Consider the following 21,150-nt stretch of genomic DNA (forward strand, 5'->3'; position numbering starts at 1 on the left):
CCCTTCCCATCCCTGCCCCTGTTTCAAAAAATTAAAAAAAAAAAACTCCCATTACAATGCATCATTTCTGGGAAGAAATGCTCTCTCAGTTTTCCTTTATATTTTTTTTCCTAATAGGGAATTACTTCAATCCAAAACTGACTTCTAATTTGTTTTTGTTTTCATCTTTCTGATGTTTCTGTCTTTTCTGTAATCTTCTTCCTACATGGAATTCGCATATTCATCACATCTCTATTTTTGTTGCCTTACCCTCTGAACTAGTTTCTAACATGTAACATTTTCCTTCTTTGTTTGCTCTTTTCAGATAAATAGAATAGGTTTGTTGATTTAATAACCTATATTAAGCTTTATCTGTCCCTGACTTCTCATTGACGGTTTGTTTTATTTTTATACCACGTTCATTTCCAAATGTGCTCCTTCTTTATTCCTTATTCATCAAGTTTCCTTTATGACAAAGAAGAAAAAGAGAGGGAGGAAAAAAATTAAAGCCAACCAATACATTGATCACATCTGATGGAAGATTTAACATTGCACACCCATTGTTCCACCACCACCACCTCATCTACAATGAAACAAGGGAAGAAGAACAACTTTCTGAGAACAATATCAATGATTATAATTACACAGAATTCACTTTCATTTTCATTATTCCTTTCATCTACAATGCTATAGCTATATATAGTTTATATAATATATAATAGCTATTGATATTGTTTTCCTGGTTCTATCAATAAATAAATATTTATTTGGTTCCTACTCTGTGCTGAGTTCTGGAAAAAGAAGCAAAAGACAGCCTCTACCCTCAGTAATCAAATGGGAGAGACAACATACAAACAAATATATACAAAGTAAGCTATATACAGGATAAATAGGAAAAAATAACAGAGAGAAGGCACTGGAATTAAGAGAGGTTGGGAAAGACTTCCTAAAGAAGGTGAGATTTAATTGAGGCTTACAGAAAGCTAGGGAGGTCAGTATTCAAGAGTGACAAGAAGGAAAGCACTTAGAAATATATATCAAATATTATTCACTTAGGGAATGTGATTAGGTTCCACCTAACTTCTGATTGCTTTGTCATGTCAGGGAGAAAGGGAAACCCCAAGTTCTAAATCTAAGGCTTTCCCTTTCTCACCAAATACCAGTTCCACAAAATACATAGCACATTTTTTTAAAGACCATTTATCCAAATCATAGCAAAACAAATAAGAGAAAGTATACATAGGAAAATATATTCCAAAAAAATAGAGTGAAAGAACTGTCCCATTAAGAGCAAGATAATTCAGTTCAACCAAGAGAGTTCTCAGTTTTGCCCAAGAGGAAACCCTTCAATGTCTCTAGAAGAGCAAGCTGGAAACAGAGACATAATAGATTGCCAATTCATCTCATATCTTTCAAGTCTTTTTCCTTCAGCACCCTGAAGTGGGGTGGACCTTTTCCATCTCCTCTCTTAAAAGGAAGCCAGAAGTACTAGAAGTGACTCAAAGCTTGAAGACCTGAATTTTGACCAGCTTGACTTAAAACTTAGCCCTGAAAAGCCCCTCAAAAAAGGGACTGGTAAAGGCTGGAGCTCTTTCTCATTTCTTGCCATCTCTGCTCTGCCCCATATGTATGCTTCCATCTCCACCAAGGAGAGTTTCATACCAGTAGTCCTTGGGACAGGGATTACATTTGTTGATAAACTTTTGACTACTTATCCATTGAAGAATGATTTTTGATCTTACATATTTGTGCTTATCCCCTAGATAATCTGGATATCAGAACTTTCTCAAAGATTTCTGATGCAAAATTTTTTTCCCTAATTGGAAGTTTCCTTTCTTATTCAATCTACATTGATTTTGTTCTGGCCAAATGTTTTCCATTTTGTGGAATCAAAAATGACTTTTTTATCTTTTATGACTACATCTGTCCCTTGTTGCTTAAGAATTCTCCCTATAGCCATATTAATAAAAGAAAACTCTTTGAATTTCTTTCCCTTTTTTTCATGATGTGACCTTTAGGATTTAGGTTCATATGCATTTGGAATTTATTTTGATATATGGTACAAGACACTGAGCTAAAGCCAATTATTTTTAACCTCATTAACTTTCCCAAAAGTTCTTGGTAAATTGAAAGGTCTTTCCCAAATAGTTTATGTTCTTGGGTTTATCAAACATTGGACTATTAAGTTTATTTATAATCTTTGCTTATCTAGTAAATGTAAACTTTACTAGTATAATATACCTAGTTCATGATCCACTGGTATAATTTTCTATTTTTCTATTTTGATAATCTTTTTTATAAAATAGTTTTAGGTCTGGCAGGTCTTCCTTTCATTTATACTTTTTTTATTATCTTCCCTGATATTCTTTTTGTTTTTTCTCTCCAAATAAATTCTGTCGCCATTTGTTTAGTTCTATAAAATATTCTTATTAACTATTTGGCAAAACATTAAATTTGTAAATTAATTTAGTTGGTATCTTCATTTTTATTATATTAGCATGATGCAACTATGGGTACGGAATAATTCTCAAAAGCTTTCATTTATTTCAATAAAGAATGTTTTGTAAATGTGTTTATTTAAGACTTGAATGTGTCCCAGATAGTTATTCATTTCAAGGTGATTCCAAATTATTTTACTTTCAAATATTTCCTCCTGATTTTTTTATTTTTATCTAGAAATACTAATGACTTTGTGGATTTATTTTTTACCTTGCTTTTTTTAAAACATTTATTAATATTCATTTTTAACATGGTTCCATGATTCATGCTCCTACTTTGCCCTTCATCCCCCCGCACTACCCCCACCCATAGCCAATGCACATTTCTACTGGTTTTAACATGTGTCATTGATCAAGACTTATTTCCAAATTGTTGTTAGTTGATTAATGATATTAATAATCTGATTTATCTATTTTGTTATATTTTTCCAAGAATTAGCATTTCCAAGAATTATTTTGTTTATTCTTTCTGCAGTTTTTCATTGTTTGTTCTCTAATTTTGAAATTTTCTTCTTTTGTACTTACTTTGAATTTGTTATGTTCTCTATATTATGTTGAATTTGCTTATCCTCTAGTCTTTTTAAATTGTATCCTTAGTTTATAAGGCTTCTCTTTTTCTTCTTTAAATATTAAATTTTCAAATGTTTCATTTTTTCTCCAGAGGATTACTTCATTTATTCTACCAGGATTTATTAAACATCTATAATGAACGTACATTGTACCAGGTGTCAAATTAAAATACAAGAACAAACCAGTCCCTAAACTCAAGAAGCTTACATTCTCACAAGCACAGAGGGAATATTTTAGCTACATCCAAAAAAATTTCAATATACTATCTTAATATGATAAGTGTCTTTACATAGTTGTTTATTATTCTACAATTTGTTCTTTGACCCATTCATTACTTAGGATATAATTGTTAAGTTTCTGTCTAAGACTATATTTTTTGTTTATGTTCCTATATTAATTAGAACTGTTATTGTATTGCATTTTTTAAAGAATGTGCTTGCTCTAATATATCTGCCTTTTTATATTTATTTATAATTTTGCTTTGTAAAAGTAGCATGTGATGACAACAAATGTATCTATTCTTTAAAGTTCTCATTTAGAAATTACTTCTTAAATTATACTATATTCATTATATAATGATAATTATATTTAAATCGTATTAAATTAAATTATCTATATAAACTCCCCAAGGCACTTAAACAACATATAATTACATTATGTACATATAAATTATGTTATATATAAATTATATTCTATAAATTAATTATGTAAACATAAAATTATTCCAAAAGTCCATTTGGTTCTATGTTTTTAAATGTTTATTGAATTGAATGGAGAAAAGAAACAACTTCCCTTTTAACCCAATGATTCCCAAAAGAGTAGACAAAAAGATCCTAGCATTTAGAAGAGCAAAAGACCTTAGGTCATCTAATCAAATTATCTTATTTTGTAGAAAAAGGAAATTAAGACACAGAGAAATAGTACAATTTGCCTAAAGTTGCACAAAAATAAGCATCAAAACTGGAATTGGAAGTCTAGTCCTCTCGCTCCCGATCAGATCTACAACATTCAATTTATTCTTAGTATAGAAAAGAACTATTATATCATATATCATAAATCTAATAGCAGTACTTAGGGGAAATTTTATATTTCTAAATGCTCACATCAATAAAACAGATCCAAGTTTTTGGAAGAACTCACTATTTGATGTAAACTGCTGGGAAAACTGGAAAACAATAAGGCAGAAATTAGGTATAGATCAACACCTCACACCATATACCAAGGTAAAGTAAAAATGGATACATAATTTAGAAATAAAGGGTTATACCATAAATGAATTAAGACAACATGAAATAATTTACCTGTCAGATCTATGGATAAGGGAAGAACTTATGTCAAAAGAAAACCATAGAGAATATTATGATAGATAAAATAGATAATTTTCACTACATTAAATTATAAAGGGATTACACAAACAATGTAAATGCAACCAAGATTAAAAGGCAAACAAAAAACTGGGGAGAAAATCTTTATAGCAAGTATCTCTGACAAAGGCCTCATTTCTCAAATATGTATAGAACTGAGTCAAATGTATAAGAATTCAAAGCATTCCCCTACTGACAAATGGTCTAAGGATTTTAACAGGCAATTCTCAGGTAAAGAAATCAAAACTATCTTTTCTCACATGAAAAATGCTCCAAATCACTATTAATTAGAGCAATGCAAATTTAAAAAATTCTGAGGTACCACCTCACACTTTTCAGGCTGGCTAATATGACAAAAAATGGAAAATAACTGATAGTGGAAGGGATGTGGGAAAATTGGGGCATTGATACACTGTATGAACTGATATAACCATTCTGGAGAACAATCTGTAATCATGCCCAAAAGTCCACAAAAGTGGCATACCCTTTGACCCAACAATACCACCACTAGAACCATATTCCAAAGAAATTAAAGATGGAATAAAGATCCACCTAAACAAAAATATTTATAGATGCTCTTTTTCTGGTGGCAAAGAATTAGAAAGTGAAGGGATGTTCTTCAATTAGGAAATGAATGAACAAGTTGTGGCATATAATTGTAATGGAATACTATTGTGCCATAAGAAATGACAAACAAGAAGTTAAAAAAAAAGCCTGGGAAAACATATATGAAATAATGCAAAGTGAAATGTACAGAACCAGGAAAAAGTTGTATATGGCAAAAAATAATATGTAATGATGATCAATAGTGAGTGACAATTATTAGCACCAAGGCAAGGATCCAAAACAACTCCAAGGGGCTCATGATGAAAAAGGATATCCATTGCTAAAGAAGAAACAGACAGATTGAAGCATACCATTCTTCACTTTAATTCCTACATGAATTTTTCTCCAGTGAAATAATGTCTTCTTTTGCATGACAAACATGGAAATAGATATCATATGATTATTTTTGTACAACCTATAGCATATTACCTGCCTTTTGGAGAGGTAGGGAGAATGAGTAGGGAGAAACATGGATTGCAAAATGCAAAAAAAAATTAATATTAAAATTGTATCAACATGTAATCTGGAAAATAATAATAAAATTAATAAATCTAGAAAAGGACCATTGGAATCATCTAATCCAGCTCTTTTTTAAAATGAAGTAACTGAGGGCCAAGGAAGTTAAAGAACTTTTCAAATAACATAGGTAATACCAAGTAGGATTTGAACCAAGGTTTTATGACACCAGATCCACTGCTTTATGTATTATACCCCGTCACTCTTCATTTGGAAAAAAAAAAACATCTAGAGTTCACTTAGAAGATAATTCAGGGTTTTTCCCTAAGACACTCTCTCGATTGATTCCCTTATATTCTAATTTCAGAGACTCAAATATGGAGCTACTTTCCCAAGGACACGATTTTACAGGCCAGCAGAACTTAGCTGTTAAAATATTTCCTAGATTCCCTGACCAACTTGTTCCTTCATTCCACTATATCCCAATACAACCAATTACTCAACCATCTTGAGTAATCTTCCCCTTTAACTCCTCCTTCACTCTTTTGGTTGGGTACCCTCCAAAAAATAAGAGTCCATCTTCCTTCCTCCCCACCAAAAAAAGACTCTTCCACAGTCTAGATAGAAATCATGTTCTAAAATAATAATAATAATAATAATAAATCACTCAGCTATGGGCAAACACACACACACACAGAGTGATTCATTGAAAACTGAGAGTCCCCCTGTTGGGGGACTGGAATGGATCTGGAAGGCAGAGGAGGAAGGAGAGAGAGGCTTGTTTAAGGGTGAAGCAGCCCACCCAGGCTCTCAGGCATCTGGAAAAATTAAAGAATGAGAGATTAGTGGAAAGGGGAGGGAAAAATGTAAATCAAAAATGATGGAGAGACTGTAGGTAGTGCTTGTCCACTAAAGAGGCTAAATAAAAGTTCTAAGAAAGAATAGATGAGCTACAGGCTGTCTATAGTGTTCTCCAGATTGTAGGTAGTTATCACATTCACAAGAAAGCCTGTATCTCTAGGAACAAGTATATAAGATTCTTCTTAATATGAGAGCAAGTCCACATTCAACCACAAATGCGGCTACTTAGAATCATAGATTATCAGAAGTAGAAGGGACTTTAGAGATTACATAATCCAAGCCACCATCACCTCCCTTTACAAATGAAAAAATACAAGGTGTAGAGACTTTAAAAGACTAACCCAAAGTCACATTGCCAGCAAGTGGCACAATTAAAACTTGAACCCAATTCAATTCAAGTTAAGCATTTACTAAGCACCTATGCCAGAAACTGTCCTAGACTCTAAAAACTACAGACAAAAATAAAACTGTCTTTGCCCTCAAGGAGTTTACATTCTGAAAGGAGGAAACAACATGTGTATTTGTATAAGTGTAAGAAATATGTAAAAGATAATATGAAGTATATACAAAATAAATACAAAATAATTTTGAGGGAAGGCTCTAGAAACTGGAAGATCAGGAAAGGCATCATAAAAAAAAGCAGTATTTGAGCTGAACATGTATTCTAAAAACTAACTTGAAGAGGGTGTACATTTAAAGTAAGTGGTATAGATGGTGCAAAGGCATGAATAAAGGGAATATAAGGGTATATGAAATAATAATAATAATAATAATTACTAGCACTTTTAATAATAATAGTTAGAATTTATTTAGCTCTTCAAGGTTTGCAAAGCACTCTATCTATATTAAATCATTTGATTCTTATAAAAACTCTGTGAGGTAGATTCTCCATTTTACAACTGAGGAAACTGAGTCTCAGAGAGATTAAAGTGACTTGCCCAGGGTCAAATAGTGAGGGAGTATTTAAGGCAAGATTAAAACTGTCTTCCTGATTCTAAGTTCTGCACTCTATACATTATGCTACCTAGTCGTCATGAAGAATAGCAAATAGTCCAGTTTGGCTGGATCCTAGAGTGTGGGGTGAGGAGTAGTAATCTTTAGTAAGCCTGGAAAGATAAAATGGAGCTAGATGATTTGGGTCCCAAAATGTCAAAAGAGGAACTTGTTTTTATTATGGAGATAAGCAACAAGTACAGATTGTGCTTTAGGAATATCAGTTTAGTAGCAGTTAAACTATAGACTAAGAAAAGTTAGTTTCTTCCATTTATGTTCCTATGGCATGCTCTCATATGGCATGACCACAATATATGGCACTGCTATGGACATTTTTATTTCATTTTATTCATTTTAATTTTTCAGAGATCAGGGCCATTCCTCCTGCAACTTTTGGGTAACTAAAAGCCTGTCTTCTGTTAATATTAATCTCACCTGACTAAAACCTGACTTATGGAATAATAGTGTAAAGGGAAGATTTTTAACATTCCTGAGATAAAAAAATGAAAGGATGATGGGTATATAGCATCTTTTAAAAGTACCTAAAATATTTTATTTGTTGAAGAATTTCCCTGAGGCTGAGTTTTCATGACATGTAAATCCTTTCCTCTCAATGTGGCTTCTTTAAAATATAAAGTTTTGTCATTTTGTGAATGTGGGATTTTGAAAATTCAGTGTTTTTAATTTACCTATAGAGTCTTTAACTAGATTTGTTTCCTTATGGAATCTATGAGATTATGAGTCTGGTAAACTGTTCAACATTTATGACATTGAAGGAAGCATGAGATAGTGAATGTGTCCTTTTTTTTTTTTACTTTTGCAGTTTAAAAGAATATGTGAGACTGCAATATATAAAGGAATTAGTTCTTTATCTCTCAGACATAATTTTCTCTATTAAAAAACTTGTCAGAAAATCTTAATCTCTATTCAGGGGTTATTTTTCTGCCATTCTGAACCTGTGCTTAATAATAAAACCTAGACTTCTACCTCAATAATTTCTGCATTGGGATGGATAGATTTTGGCAGCAATTACGTACCACATGTCCTATAAGAAATAATGAAAGGGATTCTGTCAGAGAAATATGAGAACATTTTTATGATCTAATACAAAATGAAGTGAGAAGTACCAGGCAAACAGTATATACTATGACAACAACATTTTAAAGAAAAGCAATTTTAAAGGTTTAAGTACTGTGATAAATGCAATGATAAACCATAATTCGAGAAAACCAATGATGAATCATACTATTTCCTGCCTGAAAGACAGATTATTAACTCAAAATGTACAATAAGACATACATTTTTGGACACAGTCAATATGGGAATTTGTTTTGCTTGACTATGTATATTCATTACATGGGCTTATTGGCGGGAGAAGGGGGAGGAAGGGGAGGAATTGGAGGTTGGTTGCAGAGAGTGGGAATACGGGAAAAAGAAAAGAAGAAGGAAAGGAAAAAAGGGGAAGGAAGCAAGGAAGCAAAAAAGGAAGTTCATTAATGCACTTTTGGAATGCACAGAAGGAAAGAGAAAAAAGCTCAGAAAAAAAATTATAGACATATAGGACAGCTTTGAAAGTTACATGTTTTAATTATTATATATTTTAAAATAGGAAACTATACATAATAAAGATTTAGCCTCATGTACAATCCTCTTTTCTATTCTACTATATAATTGAAAATGCTTTTTAATTTAGTGTGTGTTAAGTCCAGATTAGTTTTTTTTAAAGCTTAGCTTAGAGCTTTCTGGCTGACTTTGGTCAGCTACTCTTACCTAAGTGTGAGAGCCTCGACTATTGACTAGAGCACTGTTAGCCCATCCATTGTCAAGTCGAGGCTTTCTAGTCATTTTAACTTAGCAAATAACCATGAAGATCTTAATACAAGAAGCTAATAGCAGTGAGAAGTTCTGTTACTACAACACCATCACGGATGTCCAGCAGAGACATTGTGATGCCCAGCAAACAGAGAACATCAGAGAATGGCCAGAAACAATATGATACGTTCACAGAAAATCAGCAATCTTGCAGCATCAGAATAAGCTGAAGTGTCTTGGCAATACAGGTCCCCTATGTGTGTGCCCTTCCTTTGTGTTCCCTGGCCACACATTCTTTTTGTGTGTGATACCTGCCCCAATGGTACTATGGCAATTAGCATGAAAGAATTTCCCATGTGTAAATGACAAGATTTTGTAATGGTCCTGTATTTACTCTGATATTTAATTAAGTCTTTTGTTTTGAACTAACATGTCCGTTGACTGGCTGGTAAAAAATTAAACATCTCCATGGGGACTCATGAACTATGGTTTTGACTTACTGCTGAACCCACGCAGTGTCTCAAGTTTTAGGTAATCTTTCTGGGGATCATCACATGAATGGGGCTGCCCTACGTATTATAGGAATACAGATAATAAACCTAAATATCATACTGATCAATTTCCTAGTGCACAGTTTAATGTTTTCTTTTTGAAGGGCTCACCACACTTGTGTAAAGTGAATTATTGATGCACTGGATTGTGGAGTGAGAAATAGAATTAAAAGGAGATGCCGAGAGGAATATCTTAATATAAAAGCACAAAAGTAATTTATTAGGAGCCAGAGGGTTTCCTGAGACTCATCCCTACTAAGCAACATCTGCCCCCAAAGTACCTTAAGGGAAAAATACACTTTTAATTCACAAATTGGAAGGAGAACATAAGTTGGTTCTTAACAGCCTTGGAAGTGAACTACAAGGAGGCTATATTGACCCTGCTTCTCTATGATGCAGGAGAAATAAGAATGTAAAAGGTAGACATAATCATTCTTTCTTGGTCCTCACATGAGAGATCAAGAAAACAGTTATGTAGTCCATCATCCTGTATTCAGGCAAAATCATTTCTAAACAATCTCAGAGGAATAAGGCAGTGCTTGACAGAGTTGAAAAATCCCTAACTGGGGGGTCAGAAGACCTGAACTAAAATTCAATTCTGCTCCTTCACTAAATATGGGACAGTAAGTAGTAACTTTCCTATAAGTAACCTTAATCTTTCTAATCTTTAATTTCCCCATCTACAAAATGAAACTGTTGACTCTTTGCTTGTATATCTAATACAATAATCCCAAGAATCAAGTGAGATATTGTAGGTCAAGCATTTTGAAATAATTTAGAACTACAGAGTCAAAATTCCTACCCTTACGGGAGTGTCTCTTCCATAAAGGTAGAAGTGGGAAGGAGTAGGGACAATCACACCATCTGGAGGAGGTGGTCAAAAAGTTTGGATCCAATAAATTAATATGAAACCATACAAGAATTGCTGTGTTTCCAGACGTTATCCAAGTGGGCTAAGCATGAGGAGGAAAAAGAAGCTTCAGTTACAATCCATGACTGAGTCAGAATGACATCTGAGGAAATATATTGCACAAGGTCAGAATCATTAGCCTCCATGCCCTATATGGCTCTTCTCCCTTTATTTTAGAAGGTATGTACCTTGGAACTAGGTGCCATCTGTTTTGTTTTATTTTGTTGTTGTTTTTTTAATTTGGATCCCCAGGAACTAATGCAATGGCTGGAATATAGCAAGCAAGCACTTAATGTTTTTCCATTCATTTATTCATCAGTGGAATGTAGTTTGGGCTTAGATAATTTTTCCATATAAGTAAAACAATGTTCTTTGATGGCTACAGCATATAGCCATGCCCCATCTCTGTTCCTTTTTAATGATGACATAGGACTTTTGAATGATGCTGAATAAGCATAAGTTCATTATTATATGAATCACCCCCATCCTCCTTTTTTTTAAGATTCTCAAAGACAATGTACTATCAAGGGAATGCAGGGCATAGCAATCCCATACCACAATTATCAGTACTTCAGTTTAAAGGAGCAACACTATCCCTCCACCCCTTCACCATCATTATGGGGAGTCACCTACTCTAGAGGGCAAGCAGGCAAATACCTAGTGACCTCTGGGGTAAAATCTGGTCATTTTTGTGCCTTTTCAGGTAGGACAGCAGTGGACAAAAATTCTGAAGCTCCACTATCTTGCCTAGCCTCATGGGAACTAGTCCTCGCTGCCTAAGACAGAGTCATTCAACCTAGAGGGTAAAGATTCAGGGTCACCTCTCCTCCAGCTCACCTACAGGAAATTAACTTTAATTCGGACTGGAGGAAAGTGAAAAGGGCTTTATAGATTAAAACCAACACTTCCGAATACCAAAAAGGAAGCTAGCCCTGCATACTGAATATACAGGGTGATGTGCCCAGCATGTAATGTCACAACATTGAAATTACATCCAGAACAAAGATAACAATGGAATTGCCCAGTTTCTTTGCCTCCATAATCACCAGAATAAATTCCATCTTAACTGGGGGAAGGGGAAAGGATGGAGGTGAGGAATATCAAATTAGCCTTGAAAATGAATAGTGAAACATGGACTCTTCTTAAATGGCATTAGAGAGAATTGCATAATGAGGACAGTGAATAATCAAGGGTCAATTTCTTTGAAAAGGGACTGCCATGTGTAGGAAGCCCTAATTTTGGAGGTTTATTTGACATAGTAGATTTAAGAAAAAAAGGAATCTTTGACCAAAAATACCACTGCAAATAGTAATTCTTTTCTCCATTAAGACTATAATGATTATAAATTTGTGTCAGGAGAGGACCTTTGAAATTATCTAATATAGTCTCTTCATTTTCCAGATGAGGAACAAAGGTCTATATGAGACAAAGCCCAAGGTCACACAGGTGGCAAGTAGTGGGGTTGGGATTCAAACATTGACCCCTATAGGTTCTCCGTAGAAACATTCATTGCTCCTTCTACTTTACTACACTGTCACTTTCTAAAGTCCTCTTTAAAGTCATATCCCAAATGGAAATATTTTGGATTATTTTTCTAATTAGATAACTATAGTGGTTAGATACATATAGGTAGATAGATAAATAGATAGATAGATAGATAGATAGATAGATAGATAGATAGATAGATAGATAGATAGATAGATGTAGCAAGGTCTGTTTCCCTCCTATAACATAGAAGTGCTGTGTGGCTCAAAGGGAGACATAATAGACATCTCTAGTTTTATTCTCCCCCAAAAGAAGACTTTATTTAATTCCTGCAAGAAGAGGGAGCAGAAAGTTGAGACCAAAAGTCTAGCCATTCTGAGAGAAGAGATATCAGGTCAGAATGATATCTATCTGCTCCCTTAAATATTATTAATCTAGGGCAGTGATTCCCAAAGTGGGCACCACCACCACCACCACCCCCGTGGGTGCTGCAACGATCCAGGGAGGTGGTGATGGCCACAGGTGCATTTTTATCTTTCCTATTAATTACTATTAAAATTTTTACAAAATCAATTTCCAGGGGGTTGAGTAATATTTTTTCTGGAAAGGGGGCAGTAGACCAAAAAAGTTTGGGAACCACTGATCTAGGGGATGTAGTTTTCAAGTTCAAGCTAAACTTCTGACCACTGCTCATTAAGTGGGGGAAAAGAGGTCCCCAAGTTTATATCCAAAGCTTGATTCCCTTCCTACCAAATACCAGATCAACAATAAATACCCATAGCAAGTAGCAAAGAAAATGACTTATCTAAATCAGTAGCAAAACAGAAATCAAAGAAAGAATTCATATAAAATACATACCAGACAGAATGAAAAAGATCTCTCATTGGGAAAGAGATAACTGCTCAACCAAAAGAGACAGTCTCATATCTCACCCCAAGAGGAAATTCCCTGAAGTCTCTAATGTAGCAAGCTGGGCAAGGGACAGATGAGAGAGCCAGTTCCTCTCATATTGGCTTCTTCTCAGAGTCTAATTCTTCCCCTCAGCAATCTGAAGTTGGCAGCTTCCATCTTCTCTCTGAAAGCTGGAAGCCAGAAAAACCTGATAGGTAGACAAGACAGGCAGAGAGATGAAAGGCAGGCAGATAGATAGATAGATAGATAGATAGATAGATAGATAGATAGATAGATAGATAGATAGATAGAAAAAGAGATAGATAGATAGATAGATAGATAGATAGATAGATAGATAGATAGATAGATAGATAGATAGATAGGCTATCATACCTGGTTCTGGATATGATAAGGCAAAACCTCACTTACTACCAGAGTCCAGGGTCCTGGGGACAAAATCTAATAGAATGGAAAGGGGGAAATATCCAAAATGCAGTTTTGCATTTTTGCATAGTTTGGAAATGGCCAGGAAGTGACTTGTTTCATTGTTTTTTAAACTCTTACCTTCTGTGTTAGAATCAATACTAAGTATCAGCTCTAAGACAGAAGAGTGGTAAGGGCTAGGCAGTTGGGGTTATGTGACTTGCCCAAGGGTGACAGAGGTAGGAAGTATCTGAGCCAGATTTGAACCCACATCCCCCCGATTCCAAGCCTGGCACTCTTATCCACAGCCACCTAGCTGCCCCCAGGAACTGACTTGTTAAAAATGTAAAGAGCACCCAGCTGTGTGACCCTGGGCAAGTCACTTGACCCCCATTGCCTACCCTTACCACTCTTCTGCCTTGGAGCCAATGCACAGTATTGACTCCAAGGCGGAAGGTAAGGGTTTTAAAAAAAAAATGTAAAGAGCAGATTTACAGTGTCTTTTCAAGTATTGCTGCACCAAAAGTGAGGGCTCACTGTATGGTTAGGTGTCATCATTCAGGACAATATCTATTCTTTTAACCCGATGGATAAATTGAATATCCCCAAGTTTGTCACCTTCTAGAATAATGTGACATGTACAATATGATCTATGAAAGTTGTTAGTCCTTCATTTTTCTTTTTCTTTAGACTTAGCTGGAATCAATACCGTGCCTTGGTTCCCAGGCAGAAGAGTGGCAAGGACGAGGCAATGGAGGTCAAGTGACTTGCCCAGAATAATACAGCCAGGAGGGGTCTAAGACCAGATTTGAACTCAGGATCTCCCATCTCCAAGCCTAGTTCTCAATCCACTAATTCACCTATCTGCTCTCCGGTCCTTCATTTTTCGAAGAGGAACAATGATATCATGAGGCAATGACCTGATTCATACCTGAATTGGATTTAAGTGAAGGAGAATTTTACAAAGTTGGTAGCCTCATTCTCTCTTCCAGAGTCACTGAAGTCCACAGGCAGGGCTCAAGTCTGGATTACTGGTGATGGCCTGGGATGCAGTGGATGGTCTTAGCATCTTCAATGTTCGACTTAGCTCTAAGGACTCCACAGCATCTACATTAGCTGCCTTTGTGGCCATAGAAACAAATTGTTCTGTTAACCCATTCCGCTGGAGGAAATCTTCATGTGCTTGAGGCAGATATCTCCCTAATTCACCCAACGGTTTGATACACACTGATTTCATACAACCTCATCTAGCCCACCTGGCAAGACCACTCACCATGGTATGGCCACTGCACATACTACAGCTTCTGGGACCACAGGTAAGAATTGGGTGAAAGATGCCCACCAAAAGTAGATGAGCAGTCCTGAAAAGGGCTCGGTGGGTCCTCACACCAGAGGTGCTCCCTAAACACCCCATACACTCTTCTCTATGAGTAGGAGGATTTAGATAAAAGTACACCATCCATAGTGAGTACTTCTTTTGTTTAAACTTTACACAGAACATCTTCCAGACCCAAAGTGGGCACCTTGGGAGAGTTCATGGATCCCTGCTAGTCATTTTACTTGACATCAGTGCTCAGATGATTGCTTTTAAAAAAAACAGTTATTACCATAGTCAGACCTGTCTGAGACTTGTATAATTTTAACGAGTATGTAGGCAGGCATTCTGTGTGAGGGGAGCCTTCAAGGTAGTATTTTGTCCTACAAAGGCAAGTTCTTTTTACATAAATCAGTTTTTTTTTTAAATCATGGAACAGAATTATAGTCTCCAAACCTCTCAGTTATGACAGTAAAAATGTAGTCTTCCATAGAAAATTATCAATGAAAACCTGCTTGCTCCTATTTCACCTTTTCTTTTTCATTTATACATTTAGCACGACAGCTAAATAGGTACCACTTGACTGAAGCCACAGGGGCTGGCAAACTTCAGCAGTCCTTTATCTGCACTCACAAAGGGTACACTGGGTTCATCGCTCTAAAGTTTCCTCTCTCCTTAGTAAAGGAACTGGGCTCCAGTATTTCAATTCCATTCCTATATCAGATTCCTGAAGAATAATTCTAGTTTTGTCTCATGTCTGAGTCCTCTTCAGTTTGGGGGTGGGAGGAGGAAAAAGGTAACCAGAGTACAAGCATTAATCAGATATTGGAACAGGTATTTCCCCATAAAACAAAGAATGCTAAGCAATAAAGAATCATAGAATAATTGCAGTTATCTGAGAGGGTGGTATTCACAACTCATTGAGACATTTGCAACAGGACTGCTCAATAGCTACCTCACATTTTAGCCATTGTTTGATTTTATATTTGTTCGTTGTCCTTCCAAGGAGTTGGACCTCAAACCTAGAATTTGTAATAGAGACAAAGAAAGCTAGCTGTAGCCTAATATGTTGCCTAGATTTGGGGAGAACAGATTTTAAAGGACTCACTGAAAAAACAAGAAAAATCCTGTGGTTTAAAATCAACCCCAAGTGGATTCTTTCCTTCCTATTTTATCTCTCTGTGTAGGTAATTCTTTTCTTCTCAGCCTGTCTCTGTTCTACTAGCATTGCTCTAATAAGTGATTCACCACTGCTTGGGTTCCCAGAAAGATGTATGCCACCTGTCTTTCAAGATGGCAGAAGGTTCTGAACCAAAGGAAAGAAGACACAAATAGAAGATATCATCATTCCAGATGCTGGCTTGCTTAGAAAGCCATAAGGTCATAACTTGACCCAATTAGGAGAATGGGGTCTTCCTGAGTCATCTCTACACCTTTAGGCAAGCAAGAAGATGCCCCAGAGGAAAGAATTGTCCCTTTTGTTTATACATGAAATTTCAGCTCAGCAGCCAATTAAATGAGTTATCCTGGATAACAGGAAGCAATTAAAAGCTGCCTATACTTGCTCACAGTAAAGCGAGGTGGATATGTCCCTCTATCATGTATCCCCAAGGAAGTGATATGCATGCATAGACTGTTCTCCTAGAGACTGAATAGAAAATACAATGCAGGTAAAAACATTAAGCACAATCTTTTCCATGTATTTGTATTCATTCCTTCTTTGAGATACTTTGAAAATTGATGCCTTAGCACCTTGAAAAGTGTGTCGCCTCCAACATGAATTTTTTTCTACATAAATTTGATCAGATTCAGCTGCTTTTCCGGGCTTCATCTTCATAATTAAATTCCATTGTCACTTTATCATACAATACATCAGGTACAGAGGTGTTAGCGTCCAAATGTGATGGTTCCCATTCTCACTGAGAATAATAATAGATCACTCACAAAAATATGAACAGATCTGCTTAGTTTTATATTTGTTCATTGTCCTTCTAGGAAGTTGGACCTCAATCTTAGAATTTATAATAGAGACAAAGGAAGCTGGCTGTAACTTAATATGTAACCTAGATTTGGGGAGAATCGATTTTAAAGGACTCAGAGAAAAGATAGGAAAGATCCTATGTACTAAAATTTTGCAAGGGAAATCAACCCAGGGGGGTTGAGAAGCCTTTGTGAAAACACAAAAAGAAACAATTTCAAGGAGGAAAGAGGGAAATTGTCTAAAGAGACTAATAGGTATGCATAGAGAACTCATCAACTGACTTAGATTTTAAAAAGACAAGTACAGAAAATGGAAGGAAAAGCAAGTGACAGAGGATGAATACAAAAGAATGGCATGATCTTGCAAGAATATATCTTGAGTACTAAAACTCGAAATGAGCTGAGGCTGGTGAGGAAAGCTAAGGAGAACAAAAAGGATTTTTAAGCTATTTTGGATGATGCATGGATAAGAGATCAAGACTGCCCCTGTAATTTAATTGACTTAGAAAAGAGGATAACCAAAGATATGGTAGAACCTTGTTCAGAGGAGAATGAGATGATGATGATAATGCATAACAATAATAGCTACATTTATAGCACTTTAAGGTTTACAAACCGCTTTGCACGTATTATCTCAATAGAAAAGGTAGAACTACTCAAATCTCATTTTGATTCTTCTTTTTTCCTTCAAGAAGAATGATCTTTGGACTGGAAACAATATAAAAAAATAGGAGTGGATGCTCCAGGGAAATAGTCAGAGAACTGATTGAAGGATTTAAATCAGAGAACTCAAGTGAACTACATTCCAAGTTACTGAAAGAACCTGTAGATGAAGTTGCTGAACCACCATTAGTAACAACTAAAAGACTGTGAAGAACCAGTGAGGTACTCCAGAACTAAGGAAGAGGAAATACCTTCTTTGTTTTCTAAAAAGGAAAGAGAGTAGAGTCTAAAAACTAATGGCCAATGGGTTTCACTTCCCTGGCAAAGTTCTAAAACATAACATTTAAGGCATGGCCAGTAACAATCCAGAATACTAGACTCCACATCTTAGAATTACATTAATAAACTGGAGAATTACATAATAAAATTAGAATTAAATTAGCTAACTGGAGAACATCTTGGATAAGGTTGGTCAAGAATATACCATATCTGGTTGTTTTTGTTTGGTTATGTCCAATTCTCCATGTTCCCATTAGACATTTTCTTGGCAAAGACACTGGGGTGCTTTGCCATTTCCTTCTCTGGTTCATTTCACAGATAAGGAATATGAGGCAAGCAGGGTTAGGTGACTTGCCCAGGTTCCCACAGCTAATAAGTGTCTAAGACTGGATTTGAACTAAGGGAAATGAGTCTTCCTTCTTCAAGGCCTGGTGCTCTAACCACTGTGCCACTTAGCTGTCCATGTACACCAGTGATTCCCAAAGTGGGCGCCACCGCCTCCTGGTGGGTGGTGCAGCAATCCAGTTCAGAGTCTGTGACTCTGATGTTGATTTTATTGGTTTTTATTGATCAATGCTCTCAGGAATTTAGGAGCAGAGATTTAGGAAAGGACCTCAGATGCCCTAAATTCTCCATTTTATAGATGAGGAAACTGAAGCACCCGCATGTTGAGGGACTTGCCCAAAGTGACATAAATAATAAATATGAAGCAAGATTTGAACCCATGTCCTCCAACTCCAAAGCTCTCTACCATAACAAGATAATCTCTAATTCTTATTCCTTGTCAAACTCTCTGCAAGCATATTTTCTTTTCAACTGTTTTTCACTGCTTTGTGAAATGATACTGCTTGTCCTTCATTATCATCCTCTACCCTCTCCCTCTACCCTCTCTGTCTCTGTCTCTGTCTATGCGTCTGTGTCTGTGTCTGTGTCTGTGTCTGTGTCTGCGTCTGTGTCTTCGTCTGTGTCTGTCTGTCTGTCTCTCTCTCTCCCTTTTTTTCTCCCTCTTCCTCAACCTCTCACTTTCCCTCTCCCCATCTCTGACAAAGAGACAGATTACTAGCTGATGAAGTAATTTCTGGGCTCTTTTGGCTTCCCCATTGTGGCTTCTATTTAGCATTTAAAAAAACAATAAAGTCATTTGACTTTCATCTGTTTCTCAGTTTCTGAGTTAGCAACTTATTTAGATTGGGTTAGAGCTGCGAAAATAGCATACAATATAGCCTCCTAATTCAGCATGTATCCCTCCTGTCAAAAGCTCTGAAGATAGGAAGAGACCATGTTCACTTAGGGGAAGGGAGAGAAACAAGGTTTCAATTCCTTTAGCTCCTAGCCCCTACTCAGAAAATATGGGAATCACCAACCAGAATGTTAAATTAAAGGAGCTTATCAAACTCATGAAGAACCTCGACTTATTCAACCTCTACAATAGGTATACATTCATAAACTGTAATATTCTTCATTGTGGTCTCACAATTATACTCATTATACGCACTGAAAGACAAGATGACCAACCAGCCCAAACCTGTTGCCTTTTCATTGCTGGTTTAAACTAACTCTGCCAATGATTTTGTTTGCTCCTCTAAGGAGAACGTGGGAGGCATACTTCCACATTGGGGCAATTTCTTCTGATTTATCTTATATCAAGTATGCTAGTTTAATGCTTTTGGGTGAAAGATTGCACATAACAAGTACCAAAAGGTAAATTAAAGTTTGAAGATAGTCTTAGAATTTGGTGGGGGGATGATAGTCATATTCTTTGCCTCCTTTTTTTCATTCTACCATTGTCACATTAGAAATGGAAAGGGGATTCACAAGCTTGATGCTTATTCTGTGGTCTTGCCCACAGAAGTACAGGTCATGATGGCCCCAAAAAAATTCAATACAGAATGGAAACTTTCTAGTGAGAAGTCTCTCCAAACTTAACTGGACTTGATCTCTGACAGTAGACACATAATCTGTCACCCTCCCCTCCTTGAAGTCTTTTTTGGAAAAAGTAGGCAGAGCTTATTCTCTATTTGCATAAGCTGTGGGAACCCAACATCTCTTCCATGATGCAAAGAAGCATTGGAGTAGGACTTTTACATCCATTGCATCTTCTGATGCTCACGACGATTCTATGAGGTAAGGCTAGTATCATTGTTCCCATTTTACAAATGTCTATTGACCTAGCAATACAATATTAAGCTTATATCCCACAGAAAGTATAAAAAGGAAAGAGACACATATATACATAAATATTTATAGCAGTGCTTTTTTGTAGTGGTAAGAACTGAAAACTAAGTCATTGCCCATCTATTGGGGAATGACTGAACAAATTATTTTGTATGAATGTAATGGAATACTGTTGTGCATTGAGAAATGATGGAAGGAATGGTTTTAGAGAAACCTAGGAAGATTGGTATGAACTGTTGTGGAAAGAAGTAAGAAAAAAAGAACAATTTATACAATAATATCATAAAGACATACTGTTTTTAGAGACTTAAGGATTCTGAACACAAGCATGAACCACAATTCCAGAGGACACATGATAAAGTATGTAAGAGTGGCAATAGAGTCAGAGTACAAAATGAGACCTATGTTTTAGGCATGACCAATAAGAGAACTTATTTTGCTTGACTATGTATTTTTGTTACAAGGGTTTTGGGTTGTTTTTTTTTCCTAAGGAGAAGGGGAATAAGGAGGGGAAAATAGATTTTTATTCCTTGAAAAATAAATGAAAAAGAAAAAGAAATGGAAAAACAAGGGAGTGTTTTTGGGGAGGAAGCAGGGTGAGAGTTATTAGGAAGTGACCACACAAAGAAAAACATCTCAGGAAAAGAAGGGAGAGGGAAGGTTTTATTCACTGACATTCTGGTAACTGGTGAGGAGGAAGAAAAATCCAGTGACCTAATTTTTTAAAATCCTTACCTTCTGTCTTAGAATGGACATTAAGTAGGAATTAGGCAAATGGGGTTAAGTGATTTGCCCAGTCACACAGCTAGGAAGTATCTGAGGTCACATTTGAACCCAGGTCTTCTCAGACTCTAGGTCTGGAACTCTATCCATTATGTCACCTATGCCTTTGCACATGCATTTTCACTGACTGTGCCCCATGCCTGGAATTTTCTTTCTCCCCAAAACCCTCTTCTAGATTCCATAAAGTCCCAGCTAAAATTTTACTTTCTATAAGAAGCCTTTTTAATCCTCTTTAATACTAGTAACTTCTCTTTGTTGATAATCTCCCAATTTATACTTTGTACATATGTGTTTCATGTTTTCTTCCCCATTAGACTGTGAGCAAAGAGATCAGGAATGGAGTTGTTTTGTTTTGTTTTGTTTTGTTTTGTTTTGTTTTGTTTTGTACTGGGGTTAGAAATAAAATGGTAAATGATAGTCCTTGCCCTCAAGGAGCCCACAATCTAAAAAGAACCAGGAGCACATCCTTTATCAAGGACCTGGAACACTGAATCCACTAGAAGGGCCCAATGCACCAGATCAGTTCTATGGAAAATGAGCCAGACCAGAAGAAAAG

Source organism: Gracilinanus agilis, chromosome 4 (assembly GCF_016433145.1).
Source record: "Gracilinanus agilis isolate LMUSP501 chromosome 4, AgileGrace, whole genome shotgun sequence".
In the NCBI taxonomy this organism is placed as follows: domain Eukaryota; kingdom Metazoa; phylum Chordata; class Mammalia; order Didelphimorphia; family Didelphidae; genus Gracilinanus; species Gracilinanus agilis.